We start from the raw sequence: 16,910 nt of genomic DNA on the forward strand, positions 1-16,910 counted from the left end.
TTCTAGTTAAGAAACCAAACTACAGTCTCACCAGATGATCCAAATTCTGGCATTAAGGTAGGGCTGTCTCAAGCCCTTTGATGTTGAGCTTTTGGGTGTTTCTGCCTTGGTTATTCTGTAAAACTGAGAGTAAACGACCCTTCCACAGAAAGGTGTTATGACATAAGCCCTTTAGAAGGATCCGATGTGTGTGAAGGAAAAACACAATGTCTTTACTTAAGGCTCTAAGGTAACTTAGCAAGGAAAATCTGTGCACTTGAATTTTCGTACAGCTCATTTGAAAGGTCAGGAAACCCTAAGTGTTTTCCTCAGAGGTCTTTATTATAAAACACTACAGAGGGATACAATTTTGTCATCTACCTTTCAGGAAAACAAGCAAATACATCCTTCATCTGTGCCTCAGAATCTAAGAGGAGGAAAAGTAAAATTAAATGTTTATGGTAAGTAGACTTCAGCAATGAAGAACTTTGCAAAACTCCTACAATTATTACTAATCTCAGGATGGCTTCAACGTGGTTTTCTTTTCCATCAAAAGAACCATTTCCTTGATAGTGACAGGAAAAGGAAATGGTGATGGATATTAATTTCTTTCATTCAATATCACTGCCATTTTTGCATATTTATAGAAATAAAATTTTGTTGTTGATTAGGGTTTCTGCCCTCTTGAAATGTGTCTTCAGGACATGTATATTTTTAAAAGGACTAATGTGTTTCTGATCCAAGAGGAAATACAAAACCAGTCTGGGTAAAACATCATCTTCCAAACAAATTTCAACTTTGTATTTAATTTGTTCAAGCATTTCACAGAGAATTTGTCTCCAGGCAAAATTCTTAAAAGCTAGTTTTGAGCCAACCTACGTTGCAACGGTTGCTTGCAATCACTGAGTATTTTAGTACCATTAGTTCAAATTTATTTGAGTAATGTTTTACATGTGAAGCTTTAGGCCGATCGAGTCTCAGAAAGATTCTTTAAAGGTATAAAGCAGTCCATTGTGAACTGAATGGACAGGGTGATAGAGAATGAATGTCCACCTTCAACTCTGGCAGGTCACTGTCTCGACATGCTATCAATCCTTTTCATTAGCTATATTAACAAAGAGATCCTAAGTCTTGTCTAAGTCCACAGACCTCTGAAGGAAGTCTAAACAATTCTGAGTGATTTGGAGTAAAAGCAACATTAACCAGCACATTCAAAAGCTTTTTAGTGGGTACCCTCTCCCCAGAGGCAGTGTATTTTGTATTATTTGTCCTTCAGAGGAACAGTTCCATAGCTCACATAGTCATCAAATATTGGCCCGTCACTCTCAAGGGACTTAGTAGGGATGATAGCAGCCAGCATTTATTGAGCACTTACTCTTTGCAGAATACTGCACATACATCTTCTAATCTACTCTTAGCAAATGACCCAGGCAGGCAGGTGGTAAAAGAAACCAAGGTCAGGGAGTTAAGTGTTAAGAGTAGGAAGTCCAGATAGCAAGTAGCATGGCAGGAATGATAATTCAGGTCTGCATGGCTCGAAAGTTTGTTGCCCTAACGTCTATGCCATTCTGCACCGCCTCACAAGGCATTAAACAGCTCGTGATGGCTGTGGAAAACTGAGGGTTGTGAAAACAAAGTTGAGTTCTTTTCTACATCTTTCTTTCCTTAGGTGGGATGGGAAGCAACACATATGTATTAGTTTTATTTTGGTTTATTTATGGGGAAATAATTTGCATCACGTGAGCATCTGTGTGTTTGTGGGTGTGTGTATGTGCGTGTGTGTGTGAGAGAGAGAGCGAGAGAGAGAGAGAGAGAGAGAGAGAGAGAGAGAGAGAGAGAGACTTAGAAATACTGCAAAAGTTAGTTCCAAGACCACTCATCTAGTCTTTTCAACTAACTAAATGAAATTAATTTGAACTGTAATTATCTCCTTTACTCACATCCCTCCATTTGTGACTTATAGAATGCTATATTCTTTTTCTTAAACATTACATTGTGGTTGTTACATTTACTCCATGCAATGGCCTCACATTTCTCCATCCCATTCTTTTCCTCTTCCCAGTCATGAGGTAGTAGGTATGCTTTTCCCCATCCCTAATGGGTACACACTCATTTCCTTCCTTCCATTTTCATAAATTCAATATTTGGAACCCAGAGAGAGTAAGAAACAAATAGATGTTATGTGGAAAGAAATGATTATAACCTAACATTTCCACATTTGTTCTGTCTCGTCTCTAGGAGTTCCCAATTAATCTTTGTCTCAATTCTTTGGCAAATTTCAGGAACTCTCATAATCCTCAAATTATCATCTTCCAATATTCTTCCCTTGGCAATTCCATGGAAGCTTCCTGCCTCCATGCAATCCTAGGATCTGAGTAAGAGCCATATTTTATGGAATACCATGAGAGTACTCTTCCAGATGGTCTATTTTATAACATTCTACAAGTCAAAGGATGCAGTACGTATAGGTATGTCTTCCCAAGCCTTTTCTAATCAGTGGGTTAAGAAGAACCATTTTACTATTCATTATACCTTTTGCCAATCTTTTCTCATATCTGGGATCATAATTGATGGTTTTTGTTTTTCCCATAGGTAGAACCTTTGTTTCATGGCTCTCATTTTCTTGAGCAGTCCCATTGGCTTTAAACACTTAACAGCCATAAAAGTAAGATAAAATTGCCCACTGAGGGGCTCCGGAATACAGCCAATGCATTGGAATTAAAGTGACGATCGTTGCTGCTCTGAGCTTATCTGCACGGAGGAGACATAGATTGCACTTGCCAGGGTTATATAAATATGCTGGGATGGGCATAGCGAACCCTTGCAGGGCAAACTAGGCAAATCCACAAAGCTATGGTCAGTGAGCAAAACCCAGTAGGTCAACTGTCCCATATTTAGTAACTGAAAATATGAGGTCTCTTTTGACTTAATGTGCTAACGTGGAGCCACAAAAGACAACAAATTCTGCAGCAGGCCAGGGTACTTTAGTCATAATGTCACCCTTGAAAAAGGTCACAAAAAAGATATGATCTTTATAATTTTGGTGTACCTAATGGGCCAATTATCTATTAAACATTTGGGAAGAGTGATCGTTTCAGGGAAATACTAAAAGAGTCTTTAAAAATAGTCAGTTGATTCCAGTGATTTACGTCATAAAGAAACAGACCATTTTAAATAACACATGGGCAATAAAAGCAAGCAGATGTTTGCATTCTAACCAAGGCACTAATGGAGGTGCTATGGCACTGTATCAAAGTAAAGTTTGCCATCTTCAGAACTGCTCACTGGAGTTTTAAATGCAGCTGCGTAACTTTGCGTCAACAAGTGGTGAGCATTCCCCGACCACTCTCAGCCTCATTGCCTGCTGCAGTAAGAATTAATAATTCACTGTTAACATGCTGCGTCAAACTTGTTTCCTGAAATGGGCCTTGAAACGTGTGATTGACTGTAAGATTCTAACTTGCCATAAAAACAATTCCTCGGGTTGCTGAATTACAAACATAAGTTATTATGAGCAAAATCACAGTAAAAATAAATGAGCAAGTCCAAACCCACAAGAGACTGGATTTGGAATTTTGCGGGCAGGCTCCAAGCCTGGCAATTACAGAGTCAAGCACTGGGTACTTGAGTAAAGCTTGACAGTGGAAATGGATTCATATACGACCACCTCTCCCCGCCCCTCTCCTCTTCAGAAAGTCTAAGCATTTAGTAAATATTAAGGCAGGTACTGCTGCCCAAATAAATCACTCCTGGGAGAATGGGAGGCATTTGGAGGATTAACTCTTGAGGCCACTGAGCTATCGGTCAGTGCCCTAGAATAATCATTTATTAAATCAGGAATAGCCAACCTCCTCTGGGGCACCTCACAGTGTAGAAGCCCACCATTCCTGCTACGCAAGCCTTTTGGAGTAGGGACATTTACAAACCAAATAGCATTCACACTAGTATCGCAGAATAGAACTAATTACAGATTAGACAGGCTCTGCCACCTTCAGGGGTCAATTTCGCTGGGACAAAGCCCACCAGAACATTATTACACAGTCATTCTCTGGGACCTACTGCTTGGTTGGCTGTCTTCTCAGGTGGGCTAACAGTGGCCCCTTCGCCTTACCCGTACTCCCTTCTTGCGGTTTTCCACTTGCCCACCTTCATTTCTGTGCTGTCTAATCCTCCTTTGGTCAAGACATGTAGAGAGCAATGTCTTCTCAGCCATCCACCAACTCAGCCACAATGACCATTTTGGTCTCATTTCATACGTTTTAGTTTTTTAATGTTACCTCCTCAGTTCTTTCTTCTGTAACTCGTTTGCTTTAACTTTGCAAGTATTTCCCCTGGTTTCATTCTCACCCTTTCTTCTCTCTCTCTCTCTCTCCCTCCCTCCCTCCCTCCATCCATATATATGTATATAGTATTTTCTAGCAATATGTGGCTTGCCCCTTCTTTTCTTGATCCCTTATTTCCCCACCTGTTTGTCTGATGGGCTTTTGTTTATATGTGGAATGTGGGCTTGGCTGGGGATGGGAGAGCAGATTTTTGTTGCTTTGGGATCTCCCCCCCTCTAACATTTCCTACTTCTCTCTTTCCCCCCCTTTTCTCCTTTTTTCTTTTCCTTTCTCCCTGACCTATTTGGACTTCCACTTTTCTTCTGAATCACTATACTTGGTCTTAATAATATCTTCGTAATATCTTTCATTTGAACTTGAAAAAAATCAGTAGTAGCTTACCCTCTGAAATACAGAGAAAATTTCAAATGGACACATACATTTGTGTATATGTAATATACATAGAAATGTACATAGATACATACAGTGTTGCTTTCTCATCGATAGCAACGCTAGTAGAGAAACAAGAACTGGGTGTACTAATACTTATACATGGAAATATTTTACCAGAACTATAAGCCCTGAAAAGGTCTAGGAAGCAGCAATGAAAATTAATTTTATGATAAAAATAAATATATTTTGTCATATAACAATATATATGTTTCACTGGAATCACTAGTATTATATATTGAGATAAAGTTAACTTTGAAATTCCTGATCAACAGCAATAAATTATATGTAAGACACACACACACACACACACACACACACACACCATGGTTATTTTCCCCACAGAAGGCAGGTCATTTATAAATAAACTTTTGTATAATCTAAAACTCATATATCGACTTATGCTACCAAAATACAGCCTTGAGTAAGCAGAGAAACAAGTAAATCAAATGGACAAGTATATATAAAATAGGCTGTATCAGAGATAACACAGGACATATTTTATTAACTAATTTATGACCTACAATCTGTTGGCGGAGGCCTTCCTAATTTCAGTCTTTCCAAGCAGGATAAACAAACCAGAATGCCTGATGGTGTGTGAAGCTCACATCTTTATCTTTGCAAGAGCTTTATTTGGCAGCCTGGAAAGAGAAGTCCTCATCATTTTTCATTCATTGTAATGTTTGATGTGTTTTCTCTTTGCTGCGACCTTCACTCTGGATCATTCTCCTTCATTATCTGTGAACTATCGACAAATGATTTATTGGCAGGTAACCACATTCATGGCAAAGTGACCTCTTTCTCTAGTATGACACTGTCTAGCTTTGGATTCCTTCTCTTGCACCATGAGTCCTAAAATATCCAGACTTGGGGCAACTACTACCGTGTTTCCCTGAAAATAAGACCTAGCCAGACCATAAGCTCTAATGCGTCTTTTGGAGCAAAAATTAAGATAAGACCAGGTATTATATTATGTTATAAAGATCCAGTTTTATAGTCAAATAAGACCAGGTATATTATATTATATTATATTATATTATATTATATTATATTATATTATATTATATTATATTATATTATATATTATACCAGGTCTTATAGTAAAATAAGACCGGGTCTTATATTAGTTTTTGCTCCAAAAGACCCTTTAGAGCTGATGGTCCGGCCAGGTCTTATTTTCGGGGAAACTCGGTATTGCACATTCTAACTGCAAGTTTCTATGGAATGCTCCTACTTTGAACTTAGCAAAACTAAAGCCAAATGGGTCTTTATGAAGTGAAGTCGCAGCTTCCCTGGGAGATACAATTCAGATTTAGAATTGCCTTTTTAAACTGCCCTTATATTTTGAAATGCATTTGCACCAAAATAGTCCATGTAGAGAAAAAGATTATGAAGATAGGGGAAGGTAGTGGAAAGCGGAAGCTCTTAAAAAACTGCCTAGACTTCTATTTCAGATAACAGCTTCCATTCCTGCTTCCTTCTCCACTCCTCCCACATACCCAAATCTCAGCCTGGGTGTGTACAGTAAAATCTCCAATATCCAGATGGAGAACCAAGTACAGTCTAGTTATCTGAAAGTTCACCCAAACATTACACAAGTGACATGACAAAATGGAATGCCTCCCACTCTCTCCCACATGTTTTCCTATATGAGAAGTGTTTCTTGTGTGGAAAAATAACTGAATGGGGTTTTGATGGGAAACTTAATCTTCTTGATAATTCAGTGAGAGATAAGTACGCCTCTAAAATAGACTTAATAGTTAGTGTGTGTCAAGAACGAAGGGAAAGAAATGGAACAAGGCAACAGGAGAATTTTGGTAGTGACCTGGGTCCTACCATGCCAGACACCTGCAGAGAGGGAAGCTCATACCTGGATTCCATAGGGTTTATGCCCCTCATTTTCTTCACCTGCTTATTCCAAGGTTTTCCTAACCCTGTGGCTGCAGCTTTCACTGCCAAATGTCTCCCTTTAGTGAGAGAATATTTGGAAGCCAGAAAGGAATTTGCTGAGGTCACTCAAGGGCAGTGGAATCATGCATCATATAAAATGCTCTTGCTAAATCAATGCTGGAAAAACAGAATGGTAAAACCTTCACCCAAAGCCTACAGGGAGTGTGAAGTTAATCAAGTGTGCTCATCTGTTAGTGCAAACTCTCAGGTTACATTTTCCTAAATCCTATAGTCCTCTTAATAGTGATAAGGGATCTCAGCTGAGAAAAGCAATGTAGCTTATTCATATATGGGATTCCTTAATCCAGGTTGGGGAAGAGGAGGAGAGGTGGTTGGAATGAAATAGAAGGAATTCACCAGACAACTGAAGTTAATAGCTGCCCTGCACACTATCAACAAAGAGAAAACTTCACTTAGGTAAACTTACAGAGTGTTGAGATAGCAGCTGTCAAGACTCTTACGCACCACCCCACCCCCCAGGAAGTTATTGAAAATAGCTATTCTTTTCCTAGGCTTCACAACTGGTGAATTTGTGGAGTGATAATAGTAACTTGTGTTATTTTGATTGTCCGAAAAACTCTGTGAGGTGGATGTTGATGGTCTCCTGTTTAAAGATGGGAAAACTGACACTCAGAGAAACTTAGAATCACACAGCTAGTAAATGAATGAGCTAAGACTTGAATTCACACCAAGTCTTTCAGCCCCAAAGCTCGTGCATTCTCCACTCCATCAGGCTGCAAAGAATTCCTCTCCCTACCCCCAAACCAGGTCAACTTTCATTGTTCCCTGCATCATTAACGGCATTATTATCCCTCCAGTTAGGTGAACCAAATTCCTGGGAGATTGCTTTCACACTTCCTGGTCCCTCACCACTGCTTATGTCCCATTCTTGTCTATTTCACCTCTGAAATATAACTGAAATTCACCCACTTCTCTTCATCTCTACCACCATGATATCAGTACAAGGAGATACCATCTTTCCCTGGAACCCTCTCCCAGGCTCCTGTCTGGTTCACCCACATTCACTCCAACGCCCCTCTGATCTATTCTCCAGGTTGCTCTCTCAGTGTGGCCTTTCCAAAAGACAAATGTCATCCCTTGTTGACAACTCCCTGATACAGTCTGGCCATTTCCTACCCCTCCAAACACACTCTTTCCTCCTAGCTCTCAGTTTAAGCATCCCTTTCTTAGGGAAGCTTTCTCTGACTTCCCTCCCTATTAGCTAAATCCTCCCAGTACAACCTCATGGCAACATTGAGCTATACTGTATAGTTTTCATGCCAGGCTCACCTTCAACCTTGTTTGCATGATAGTTCATCAATGTTTGCTTCCTAAACTAGACGATTAAGTACTTGAGTGCAGGCTCCACTTCAGGTTTGGCATGTAGGGTGGTGCCTGGTTCAGAGCAGGAATTTGATAAATATTGTTGAATGAATGTTGAGCTTCTCCTTTTTGGTTTTCTCTCTTCTGCCGTCTCTCCATTCCTATATCCTCATCCCCATCCAATTGCTTGTCCCATCTTCACGGATCTTGCTCCCTTACATAGTCTTAATTGGAAAGAAATCCATGCCAAAGCAGTCAATATGGCTACTACAGATGTTGCTCTCTCTAGAGCCATAGCTTCTACTAGGACACTCTTTATACTTTCAAAGACAATGAAATCATTCTCTAGTGCTGAGATTTTAGGCATCCTGTGGGGTGGGGGAGATACACTCTTATTTCCTGAGTTCTCAGGGGACATCTCAGGCTGCAGTCATGACATAACTGTCATTTCCCACCCACCCTTTTCAGTCATAGAAGTATATATCGTTGTCACTTCTGTTGAGTTCTAGGCATTATTTGAAACAAGCCCTGCCCACTAGGAAAAAGTCACAAGCACTGGCAAAGCCTCTCAAAGACATAGACAGGAATGAGGGTTTCCCTCAGGCCAGGGAGAGATCCTCTCAGGGCTCAGGCAGCACTGGGAGAAAGTTGTCTGGAGAGATAACCAGGAGATCTATGGAACCCACCACGCGTGTGGTTCTTAAAGCACTTGCGGACATATGTTAGAAGGGTTCAGGAATTACCTCACTGAAAAGTGCAGTAAGTTGGTGGATATTCCTGGGGGTACAAATGGACAATTGCATTCCCAGATAGGGCCATTTCAAAACGGAATATCGTTCTGGTTATTACCTTTCGGTAGAAACTCAGAGACAGTATAGAAGCTCTTTTTTAAAAGAAATGCTGTCTTTTGGCACAAACCATGATGGCATGGTGTGGGAAAACACACACACACACACACACACACACACACACACAACACACACGACAACTCTAATCTTAAAAAGTTTATCTTACCTCTATTTTCCATTTGATGTATGCACAGGAGGAATAAATGATTTTTAAAAAATTGGTCTCAAGAAGCCTAAAAGAATTCTTTCAATAAATGTTGTATAAAATACATAAATGCTAAGAAAACACTGCATCATAGTCTAATTGGAAGTATTGTTTTTCTTCCTTAATGTTGTATCTAACAATGGATATCTCAAGTTCAATGAGAGGAAATCAGAAATAGTCACTTTATCTATTATCTGCACTTCAATAGAGCCATTGCTATGGACTGAACTGTGTTCCCCATCCCCCGATTTCTAAAAGCCCTAACCCTCAGTGTGAAGGTATTTGGAGGTGGGGCCTTTGGGAGGTGATTAGGGTTAGATGAGGTCATGAGGGTGTGGCCGCCATGATGGGATTAGTGCCTTTATAAGAAGAGGAAGAGAGAGATTGCTCTCTCTCTACCATGTGAGGACACATGAGAAGGTGGCTAACTGTAAGGCGGGCAGAGAGCCCTCATCAGACACTGAATCTGTCCATACCTCGATCTTGGACTTCCTCGCTTCCAGAACTGTGAGAAATGAGTGTCTTGCATTTAAGCCACTCAGTCTATGGCATTTCGTTACAGCAGCCCAAGCTAAGACAGGTGCCCGGCCCATGGCACATATTCTCTCCACATCATAGGAACCACATCAGATCAAATGTTACATTCCACTGGGGTACGATGTGGTAGGTGGGGCGTGGGAGAAAGAGAGTGGGATCTGAGGGTAACCTTGGGGGCATAACGTCCTTAGAGAGGTCCAGCCTTAAGAATCCTGGAAAACAACTGCTATGAACTGAAGCCAGAAAGATGTTCCACTTGTGAATAAAACAAGTGGCTTTTATCAATAAATTCGGTAACCAGCCCAGTCCCTCCCACTGTTGCTGTTGGAAAAGCTTTCAAGTTGTAAATTAATAAGTACAAAGTGAGTATTTCTTGTTTTGTTTACAAAATATATTTGTTTTGGGAAAATACCTTAAAAGGGGGAAATGGAATTTTGAGATACCATAGATTGTTACAGAAGGAAGGAAACTTTAGAACAAGGGTCTCAAACACAAAGCCCCATAGGGGACAAACAGGTAACAAAAATAAGCAAAAAGGACCTGATAAAAGACATTAGAAAGTATATCATACTTCATTGAAAAGCGAATTTTAAATCAGCGAGTGGGCAAAATTTCATACGGGCCACCGGTGTGTGTTTATTACTCCTTCAACCCCTTGTTTGTTCAAGATGCCTAATCCGCTCATACCCATTTCAGATCCAGCTAATACTTATTAATTGACTTCATGCCCAGCATTGTGCTAGGTGCTTTCACAGGCATCATCATCTTCCGTACTCATAACTGTTCCACGAATTGTGTATTTATGTCTCTATTGATAGATGAGGAAATTGAATACCAGAGAATTTTAAGATGACTCGGCTAAACCCACTGTCCACTGCTTTGGAAGAAACTTGGGAAATACCGCTATTCTTTTGTTTCTTAACTTTAAGCCAAGTATATCAGTTCGAGTAAACTTGTTATCCGTTCTCTAGTAGTTTATACACTGTTTTGTTCCCCAAGGCAATACATGATGAGTGTGTCAGTACAGATCTAAATAACTGCACAATTAGATACTCAGGGGGGAAAATAATTTGGGTTTAACTAACCAAGGCCTCTTTTGCAGAACAATACCTATAAATAATGCAGCATTTCCTGGCCCAAGCTCTTTGGCCAAAATTCCAATTCTGTCACGTGTTAAAACTCAAACTGTCAAATTGAGGAGGTTCTGCTTAATTTCATTTCTGTCTCAAGTTTAGACAAGTGAAGAGCAACTCATGAGTGAGCGTGAGCATATGAGTACCTATAGTTTAGAGCCATTCTTTATGAAGATCCAGCTATTAAGTACCAAGCCTATCTGAAAATACCACATCCCACAAAGCACTGCTATCCATTTATATTTTCCTTTTAAATAAAAAATAAAGTTGGCTCAACCTTTGCTAATATTGTATAAAGTAAGTCAATTTCTTTGAAAGGTTCACCCACAGAAGATTCCCTTATATGTGATTGCAAGCAATTAATTAAAAAATGGAAATGTACTTTTACGTTTAACTAGAAGTTCTAGTCCTGTCTGTGACCTCGCCAGCTAACCTTTCTTCAAATATAAATATAGTTTAAATTGGTTTTGCCAATGCCCTAGACACTTGGAAAATCCTACTGGTGCATACCAGTTATTAATTCACCGTCCCTAATTCTATGCCTTACATATATAACCTTAGAAGTGACAGCAGCTTTGCTTGTCTGCTTCATAAGAATTGTCACTGGAACTTGTACCTTAATCATTTCCAGTGATTAAAAGTGAGTATAAAAGCTCTGGAGTTACCCGGTACTCTGGAAATATCTCTTCTTCATGTGGTGCCCTACAAACTCCTGACAACCCAAGAAAGTGTGGACTTGAAAATTATATTAACATCATCCAGACCTCTGTCATTATAGATAATCTGCAGGGAGCAAGGTGGCGTCTTTCTTCTCTAAGCATATCGAGTTCATTGGCCTCTACCTGACATGTTCTGACATGGAAACCCTCTGGTCACTGAAAGCACGAACATCACAACCTGTGTGTTACCTGCTTTGCGCCCATCAGTGGGGAAGCTCTGATTTGAAGAATGTCCCTCAGAATGACCAGCCAAAAAGTGAGTAGTCGAAAAAGTTTGTAGGACATTATGCTTCATATGCTGCACACATTCAGGTAATGAGATTTCTTTTTGCAGAAATGCTATCGGTTGCACGACTATTTGGTTTAAATTCATCTGTCTCCTATATACCCGCTTTTCCTCCAGAGTACTTAGCATAGGACTTCAAAAGGCACTCAATAAATATTTGCTGAATGAATGTAACAGGAATTAATAATACAAAATGTTTTTGAAAAGGTAATTGATGTCAAATGGTAGGCAGAGAAAGCCAGAGAAAGTTCACCAGGAACAGGAATGCTGTATACAAATTTGGTACAGTGTCCAAGGAAAGAATTTACACTTAATAAATAACTTTGGAAAGCAGGTTGTTTTATGTCATTGCCTCTGGACGAGGCCACACTGGTGGTGGGAGAATCCCAGACAAACACACCCTGATAGCAGTTTGAGAAAGGGAAGTATAAACGATAACTAAATATTAGAAAGGATCTTATAAAAAAACACTTCACTATTAGCTTTTCAGATCTTTAAGAACAGGACAACACACACCCCTCTTTAAATAAAAAGGGCAAACTGGATGACATATAGAGGGCCTTGATGTCCCACCATAGCATGAAAGACAATAAATATTAGTGTATTTTTCGTCACAGTGAGCCCCAGCGTAGCAGAATTTTGACTTGCACGATCTACACTCTGGGCCTGGATGGTCACAGCGTGTTAGCTTTCACACATCCTGACAGATAGAGAACTTGATCCTATCTGTGCGATATAGTGGGGCAAACTGAGGAAGCTGTGTGGTCCAGAGATCACCTTCTGAGGGCTACCTCCAGCCCAAGCAGAATCTGATGGCCCAGATGCCAAGAGGACTCAAGCTCTGGGTATGTCTGTAACCCACTCATCATCTACCAGTGCTCTGTGGCCCACCCATTGGGAGGCTTTGTCTTAAAGAATTTTCCTCAGGATGACTGGCAGCCAGGTGAGTTTGCAGCAAACCATTCTTCACATGCTACACTTTGGCGGGGAGTCACAACACATATTAGCAGATGAACATATTAAGGCTCTGAGAAGACTGGTGTTTCTTTGTTGTTCTCCCCTGCCTCCCCCCCGCTCCTCCCCCTCCCCGTACTTTCCAATCTCCTTTAACCAGGACACTCTCTCACCATCTCATAGGTCTAAGCAGCTGCAGAATGGTTAACCTTCCACCAGAGCACACAGCACCAGTGACTCAAAAGGCTTAATGCAACACCACCATGTCCTAAGTATCTTTCATTGCAGATTAGCTCGGACCCTGAAATAACTTTAATCATCAAGAAGAAATCCTCCTGGAATGCTATGAACGCCCAAGTGTTAAATACAATAATCACCATTATTGCCCCCCAATGAGCTGCTGAGGAACCGAGGATAAGTGGATTCTGGAGCTGGGACTCCCAGTCATGTACAATAATTCATATGCCCCTGGCAAGGAGAACTCCAAACATGAGATTCAAAAACCCTATGCTTAGCCCCGGCCTTCCCCACCCCAGGAGACTTATCTATCTTTCTGGTTATATAGTCCCTTGGCTGTTGATGTAATTAGTATATAATAACTGTGTACATATCAACTCACAGGAAAAACGGCGGACGTGCTGGTTGATTTGGCTTGAGGCCATCTCATCGGCAGGGTGAGACAACCCGGTAGAAACATCTGTTATTAACCGTATATTTTAAAATAGTGTTTTGTGTCTCCTGGGTTACTGATTCCCACTGAAAGCAACACAATATCAAGACTCCTGTTTTACTGAGCAGCAGCTAGGAGCTAACAAGCTTTAAAACATTTGCAATAGTCTCTGCAGCTCTGCTGCTTGTGCTATGAAGAATTTTATTTCCTAAAACATTTACTGTATCACACACACTGCTTTTCTAGGTTTCAAGCTCATAGAGGTGAGCAGGTTTCATTTAAATGGTGTCACTATGAAGAGTTAAGGTTTTTCAAGTCAAGGGCCCCGAATAAAACTGGCTGTAGCTTTTGTTTTTATGAATAAGCACTTGCCGTGCCCTCTATTCAATCAGTAGCCTCACTAGGGATTGGACTATGACTTGCAATTTTTTTTTTTAAAAAAGGGGCCATTCTCTCAAATCTGCTTGTTTGCGCTGAGTACTTTTCTTGAAATTAACTTAAGAAATCAATTTCTTAATATGAGAAATTCAAAATCGGGTGCTCATGCCACAATGCTGCTTCCTAAACTCCTAGGACGAAGTCCCTGTGTTGGACAGAAAATGACAATCTTTCTTTGACAGATGAGCAGTCAAATTTTCAAAACATTTATCCAAGCTAATTCAATGAAGAAACCACCTTGGCATGAAAAATTAAAAATGAAAAAAATAAAAATGTACCTGATTCCAAATCACTTTTGACAGCTCTGCTCTATATATATAGAAAAAAATCGACTTTCTTCACAAGTTTTACCTGTGCCCCAAAACTCAGTTGGGATAGCTTTGCCTTCTTTCTCAATTGTCCCAAGTAGAACAAAAATGCCCCTGCAGGTCTGTGAAACCCTTGCACATGTCCATGTTTAATTACATTCAGATTGAGATCTTTGTATACATATAGGATATAGCCAAACTTTAACTCAATCGACCGCAGCGCCTTTGACATACAGCCTTTATTCATCCTTCTCGCCTTATGTATAAATAGACATGCGCGACTTGTCAAAATGCAAGCCCGAACGTCTTTACATTGTCTAGAACAAAGAGCCCAGCTTGGCTTCTTTCTTTCCTCAGTGTCTCAGAAGTTGTCCTTTATTCCATGTGCAGGATGCAAAGATTTTGCTGCTGCATGAATGAAAAATGATACCTTCAGACTGCCTTTTTCGTGACAAATTGCACTTCTGCAGAATATCACACTGCCTGTGGTTGTAAGAACCCCACTTAGATTTACTATTACTTCCTCGGGGACTCAGCCTTCTCGCAAAGCACCCCAAGGCTCATTTCCAGGGTTTTAGAGTGCAACAAACATGAGAAAGTTTGCTCATCGTGATGGTCTAGAAACTCTTCGCTAGTAAAAACACCCTCTGGAATGTGTAAAGTGCTAAAATCCTTGCCTCTGTGGACTCTGGGTGTACAAAACAGGCAGGAAAGTTGTCTGGAAGTATCTGCGCAGCATTGTGTTTGCTCAGGAAGGAGCTGTGGGGTGAGAGGCTGAGCTAAGCTTCTCCCTCTGCCTCCTGGGTGTGAGCAGTGAGGCTGCCACTTAGCAGAAGCAAGCAGAAAGAGATCGGTAAGACTCACCGGCTTCCCCATTTTTCCCAGGACGGGGTTTTGTTCCTCAGCTGTGATCTGGATCTGGAAGAGGCAAACCTGTAGGTCCTCCAAGCAGGCTGCCTGGGATCAGCTGGATGGCTGGAGCGTTCAGGAAGCTTGCTCTGTCCAGCTCCGAATCACTCCCCCTCTCAGGCTGTGTGCTTACACGCCTCCCAGTCAGCGCAAAAATCCGCCAAACTCAGGTCAGCCGAACAGGTTTCCTTATATAGGTAAACATGAATTGCATTCCTGGTGAAAGAACTTAACTAGGAATCCTGTAACCTGGTTAACTCTACACAAGCCAGACTGGCTCAGAGTCAGTCAGCCAGTGTAGGGTTTGGTTGCAGTACAAAGGGATTTGTGCGATTTAATTAAAATCATCTTTATCCTGGCAGTCTGTAAAATTGGCCCTTCTAGTGTAACTGTGAGTCAACAGCTAGTATTTTGTATCATGAGCTGTGACCAACCTTACATTATCTGGAGGCATTGTAGGGAGAAAAACCAAAGGATAGGATATTATCATTTGTCTTTTATGTTTTTAAAACTAGGGCAACTTATCTTGAAATTATTTTCAAAGAAGTGAATAGAACATGTGACAGGAAGAGAATGTGAACAAACTTCTATCAATAAGGCTCAAATATTTTATTTGAGCATAGTAAGTAATAGTTATTCAACTTTCCCAGGCCTTTAGTAGATAATGCAATGCGATCATTTTGAGTCTACTCCCTTTATAATGTAGTAATTGCTACTGCATTCTTTGATGGGCAAAATGACACATAATGGCATCTATTTATTCCCTGTAATAACCCTCCTGAGCCCATATAGTGAAGTGTTATTTGATGGTTTCAGGAAAGAAATCTAAGACTGCTGAATTTGCATAATTATATGTAAAAATTTTAAAACAACTTCCTGGACTTACGAAGATAAGAAAACACATTTTAAAAAGAATTCTGGGGAAGGCCTAACTCTAGGTTCAAAACACAGCTTTTAAATGTAAGTATGTAACTTAAATCAATTGTCCAGTAATTGGCTCTTTCCCCTACATTTATCTACCGCTGAGTAAAGTAATAGTTCTTTTTAATTCTAACCAATTCCATGAAAGTCTTACTATAAAGTAGAGACTCAAAACTTTCTAATACCTGAGCGGTGGGGGTGAAGACTGCCTGCTGAACAAAACCCGTCTTAAAGTGAATCCTTTGTCCCCATTTCATCCACTGGCCGACTGCTCCTTGAGTAGTGACAATCTTAGTAAAAATAGCTCAGTGCCATGGTTTAGGTCTCTGCTCGGGAAAGAGAGACAATGAATGTTTACATACTGCCTAAGCCAGCACGGATACAAACAAATCATAGAGAGTTTCTGTTAAGAGCAGTAAAGTGCACAAATCACACTGTCAGGAAGGGTAATTAATCTTTGAATAGCACTTTACAAATGGGCAAGGATTTTCGCATACAATTTCTCTTTATATCGCCACAGGAGCACGATGCAGTGTGTGTTATTGTTTCCTTTCCATGATAACAAAATTGACTTGCAGAGATAAAGTGATTGGTCCAAAGTCTCATGATCAATTTGTAGAAAAGCCAAGATTACCAGATCTTCTAGAATTTAACTGCAATGGAATTTCCAAAACTAGAGTCAACCTGACGAGGCAGAAGTCCATTAACATGGCAGTTTTCCATGTTCAAATATAATTTTTAATAATCATATATCCAGAGAGTTTAAATGCAATATACAAACTGATTAAAATACTCTTTATAAAGTCATAATTTATTGCTAAAATGAGTGCCTTTAAGTAACTCCAGAAAGGTCATAAAATGAGATAGGAAGTATATTTTTATTGAATATGAATTTGGGTTATAAAATATTATGAAAGTATAACTTTGCAAATATTGCACACATCTTTCTGTTCACAGT

At 40.1% G+C, this 16,910-nt stretch overlaps 1 protein-coding gene across 1 annotated transcript in view; it reads right to left on the reverse strand.

Annotated features, from left to right (window-relative positions):
* Positions 1–15,149, reverse strand: part of MID1 (midline 1) — a 319,466-nt gene extending 304,317 nt beyond the window's left edge. Inside the window, exon 1 of the mRNA XM_074323499.1 lies at positions 14,987–15,149. The gene's annotated coding sequence lies outside the window, so the exon portion shown is untranslated. The remainder of the gene's footprint in view (positions 1–14,986) is intronic.
* Between the last annotated feature and the right edge of the window lie 1,761 nt (positions 15,150–16,910).

This window comes from Rhinolophus sinicus, chromosome X (assembly GCF_036562045.2).
Source record: "Rhinolophus sinicus isolate RSC01 chromosome X, ASM3656204v1, whole genome shotgun sequence".
NCBI lineage: Eukaryota > Metazoa > Chordata > Mammalia > Chiroptera > Rhinolophidae > Rhinolophus > Rhinolophus sinicus.